Below are 5,000 nucleotides of genomic sequence, written 5' to 3'. Positions count from 1 at the left end.
CGCAACATAGCATAAACCCTTTCTGAAGGACTTCAATGTTCCCACTGAGAGGCAGGAATGCAATTAGAGAGAATTGCTGTGTGTCCCGCCATCATCTCTTGGAATAAACAGCCTGGAAATATGTTTACCCGCCACTTCATTTCCCCAGCATTTCATTTAACATGATCAACCACTTTTGTCTATTGTAGTATTTGTGTTTAGAGTGGATCTACAGTTAGGGATATAACAGTATAGTGTCTAATGAGAAAAGAGTTGTAGGACACAAAGGATGTAACTGGTGGGGGGACTGGTTTGAAGGCATTGTAAACTGCTTTGATTCTTAAGCATCAAATCTCCAAATGACAGTCATATAAATATGCTTTTCTTTTTAATGCGAGTAGCCTTGTTCGTGGATAAATGAAGATTTCTTATTCCCTCTATACACTCAGCTTTACTAAGAATACATTTTCCAAAAATTGATTCTCTAAACATGGTCAAGGGACATTCTTTTTTCTGTTTTTTTTTTCTCTTCTGTTTTTTTGTTTACATGTCCCAGTTCGTCCCCACGTGCCAAGTCTCATCGGGCTCAAAGCAGCTGCGCATGCTCCCGGGGCCTGTTGGAATGTAAGTGGACTTGACTGCGGCCGCTGTCAAACGTGTGGGCACGGACACTTGCCGAGACCACCGCTCGTGACCCCTGGTGAAGACCCCGCCCCTCCACACACACACACACACACACACACACAAACGCGGCAGTTCTAGCGGCCCAGTTCTTGTGTCTGCGTCGGAGAGGCCCACCAGTAAGCCTGGGCGGTGCAGTCCTCTCTTCATCCACACTACACTCTGTGGGCCACAATGTTTCATATTTGCAGACTCGATAAATGCCCAGCTGGGATGAAACATCTTTTCCTATTAGAGACAGAAGGATTACGTGGAATTTAGGCCTATTTTACAGCAGTTTCCATTTACTTTCTGTGGGCTAAAGCAATTTGGCGAATGCTGAACATCTGGTCAGTCTAAGAGAATATGGAAATCCACTTAGAACAAATTAAAACAAATGGAAGGGGTGGGGGGTAATAATTTCATAAGCAATTCCCATATTAGTGTTTCTAATGCTCACAAGGAAAACTGATTTAGACCCATACATCCATCACAAAGCAAACTATAGTCCTTGCTCCAGCTGAAAGGCACATTCCAAAGTTTGAGTCACATCACTGCTCTACGGCAACTTCCGTTTCTGCTTGGATTCCCCCCACCCCCTAAATAAAATGCCTATGTGGCCGCGTTGCCCCCCCACTGCAACACCATGCTCTTTACCCTTAATGAATTATATTATCATTAAATATGCATGTCATTGTTAATCATTTACATGTGAAGAGGATTAGTTCTCAATTTGGGAAATGACTGAACAAAAAAAAAAAAAACGTCCTCCAAAATAGCCCGTTGGAACTGCATTAGGCACCCCATTATCTGTCAAATGGTCACTGCACCAGCACAGTAGTGAAGAAAAGAACTGCCCCCAACACACCCAAAAAAAGAGAGGGAAAAAAACGTGGTCAGACAGAAGCCAGTGGCTGCTGAACGGTATAAAGTCCACAGTGAATAACAAAACAGTGCTTTTGTTATGCATATGACTCCTCATGAATTACAATGCAGTGATTCTGAACGGGATCATATGGTACTGATCTTCTTAAACCCCAGGAAAATAATAAAAACAAAAAATCAAGAATTCTGCAGAATTGACTCCAGAAATAAACCTTAGGCCTTTTTATTTTGTTATACCAGACCAGCATCTCATCAAATTTTGGCTCTAATACAACATTTCTTTATCTACAATTGTTTATAATCTATAATAGTTTGCTACTATTCTTCGTACTAGTCTAATATTAAAAAGATGAAAGTTGTGTTTATTTTCTACATAGTCTTACCCATAAGAAAACAATGTTCTTCCACTGTCTACTAAAAACCATCAGGATATTGCGCATGATAGAATATTTCACCTTGCCACACACAGCTCAACAACACACAACATGCAGGCAGACATGCAGCTGAAAGAAACAAGGTTTCCTCTCCTTTTTCTTTTTTCCCCACCCCAGCCTTGGCCAAGGCTGTCATTTGAAAAGGGAGGATGGCAATCATGTGTAGAAAGAAAGAAAGAGAAAGGGAGAGAGAGGGAGAGAGAGAGAGAGAGAGAGAGAGAGAGAGAGAGAGAGAGAGAGATAAAGAAAGAGATAGTGAGAGGAGAAACAAATCTTGACATGCTGACAACTTTTCTTGCACACAAAAGGCCGAAGGAGAGGCGTGTGGAAAAGAAAAGGCAGCAGCCCCACACAAGCGGGGGGAGGACAAGAACAGCGCCATAGTCTCCGTGCTCCCTCCTGGAGGCTGTGCATCATAGCAAGGCACGATGGCCTACACTGATACAATCGGAGCAGCATACTCCAGTCAGAGCCACCTGAGCTTTGGAGCATTCTTCAGTGGCCTACCTGTGCTGCGTGCCAATGGAGTTGCCGCACAAAGTAAGCCAGAATACAGCTATCCTCGTGGGTCTGATGGTGAATCTTATTTAGGAGAGATTACCAAAGTGAATCTCATTGAAAAGAGAAAAATAAAATGATAATAATAAAATACTTGTTCCCCCTGCGATAAATCATTAGGTGGCTTCCCTTTAACACGGCTTACTAAAGAGGCATTTGACTTCAAGTGAAGCTACAAGCCAGGAATCCAAATCTTTTAGGATCAAGATGAGCCGGTGGTGTGAAGGGACACCCGACAGCAGAGCGAGCTCGGAGGCAACACTAATAAGTGCAGGGCTCCAGGCTACCTGTCCAAGGTGGCGCTATGTTTTATTTATGAGTAACTTATTACGGCCTCAGAAGGAGACATAACATGCACTTCAGAACATGTGGCTCACACAAAACATCTCTTGCCTGCCTCGTTATGCTGTCTCCCCATGCTGTGTGAGAGTGTGTGTGTGTGTGTGTGTGTGTGTGTGTGTGTTTTGCTAGACATTCTGGATTACTGGAGCTGAGACAAAGACATCTCAACTTGAGGAAAACCGCACACATTAATTATCTTGGAGAAGTGTTGCTTGGTGAAACAGCGTCTTGTCACCCCTGCGACTGCAGAGCTGTAGAAATGTCCTCTGCTCGCTGTGACATTTCAGCCTGGTTGGCTGTAACAAGGAGAAGCTATCTCTATGTATAAGTCAAAGAGAGCAAAAAGACCACACTGGCTGAATCTGGCCGAAGGCAGACAGCTCTCTCCAAGATGAGTATGTGTATATATATATACACATATTATGTGTGTGTGTGTGTGAGAAAGAGATCAAGGCTTTTTGAAGCCCCACCATCAGTCTACTGAATGTATTCTACAAAGATAAAAAAAAATAGTGGGCACTTTTCACACAAAAATAACAGTGTTCAGCTACAGCCATTGCGAATGCACTCTGACTCGACAGGGGTGACAGAATTTTCCCCGTCAAAGGTATTTAATTCAAACGAAAGAGCTTAATGTATCAAACAACATCATTTCCCTGCATCAAAAAATCAAGTGCGACTTAAGAAAAGGGCAAGGGATGCCGAAACGCCCCGGGAGCGCTGCCACCTGGAGAGCGAGTGGTTGTTTAGTGGAGCCGCAGGAGAGCCCACGAGGAGGGCTCGTCGTTGCACGTGGCTCTTGGCGGAGGCTGCCAGCCCGTTATCGCTCTCGGCTCTACAAAGACCCCTGGAACCCGCCATGCCTACCAGCACACCTAATCTACATTCACAGGCTTGTGAGACCGACGGGTGTTAGTGACGACAGGCTCCCCCAGAAATGAGCCAATGACCCCAAAGCACACCCCACCCCCAAATTGTGACTGACAGCTAATGCACACCCTCGCTAACGCAGCTAACCCTCATCAGATGGACTGCTATAGCGAATTAAATAAATAAGCACGCAAGCCAATAAATAAATACACCAAGCAAATAACACAAAGGCAAATGTATTCATTGTCACACTGCTAATTTGACATACTATAACATGTCGCCATTAATCACAGCAGTGATACTGCCCTTATATTAATAAATAAAGGCAATTGCTATTGAGGCTAATGATATTCATTAGACGGTTACTGCTGTCTGACTTTAGTGTACTTAACTGCTTTGGGGACCAGATAAGGGTCCTTGTTGTAAACATTTGGAAAAATAGGGTGTCTTCCAGCTGGTGTAGCAGAGTGTGTAAGTGTATGTGTATGTGAGAATGCGTACAGTATGTGTGTGTGCGTGTGTGTGTGTTGTGTATGTGAGAATGTGTATGTGTGTGTGCGTGTGTGTGTGTGTGTGTGCGTGCGTGTTGTGTGTGTGTGTGTGTGTGTTATGTGAGAATGCGTATGTGTGTGTGTGTGTGTGTGTGTGTGTGTGTGTGTGTGTGTGTGTGTCCCTTTGTAGGTGTTTGTGAAGGGGGAAAATATATATATTTTTAAAAATTTCCAGCATTGATACACAGCCTGTGGTGCACTGCTCATCTCGCTGTGAAATAGCATTCCTCCCAGAAACCCCTCCCCACCTCTTATCACCTCCACACCCAGCTAGAACAGCAGGAGAGAGAGAGAGAGAGGAGAGAGGAGAGGAGAGAGAGAGAGGAGAGAGAGAGAGAGAGAGGAGAGAGATGAGGAGAGAGAGAGAGAGAGAGAGAGAGAGAGCAAGGGAGAGATGGAGTGGAAATGGGAGGGAGAAAGAGCGAGGGAGAAAGAAAGTGAGAGTGAGTGAAAAAGAGAGAGTGAGAGAGAGTGAATGAGTGAGAGAGAGAGTGAGTAAGTGAGTGAAAGAGGTGAGAGAGTGAATGAGAGAGAGAGGGGAGAGAGAGAGGGGGAGAGAGAGAGAGTGAGTGAGTGAGTGAGTGAGTGAGTGAGAGAGAGAGAGAGAGAGAGAGAGAGAGAGAGAGAGAGAGAGATACCTTTGTTCATGTCAATCAGCTGCTTCTTCTTCTGCTGCCGCTCCTGCTTCTCGCGCTCTGCCTTCTCCTTTGCCAGCCGGGCT

At 44.7% G+C, this 5,000-nt stretch overlaps 1 long non-coding RNA gene across 2 annotated transcripts in view; it reads right to left on the bottom strand.

Moving 5' to 3' along the window:
• The window catches only part of LOC121694406, a 58,657-nt gene extending 53,657 nt beyond the window's left edge, over positions 1-5,000 (bottom strand). For both annotated transcript variants that reach the window (XR_006025745.1, XR_006025746.1), the window contains exon 1: positions 4,918-5,000. This is a non-coding gene — a long non-coding RNA (uncharacterized LOC121694406). The remainder of the gene's footprint in view (positions 1-4,917) is intronic.

This window comes from Alosa sapidissima, chromosome 20 (assembly GCF_018492685.1).
Source record: "Alosa sapidissima isolate fAloSap1 chromosome 20, fAloSap1.pri, whole genome shotgun sequence".
NCBI classification, from domain to species: Eukaryota; Metazoa; Chordata; class Actinopteri; order Clupeiformes; family Clupeidae; genus Alosa; species Alosa sapidissima.
Note: the sequence above shows the minus strand (reverse complement) of the source record. Positions and strands in the feature narration are given on the sequence as shown.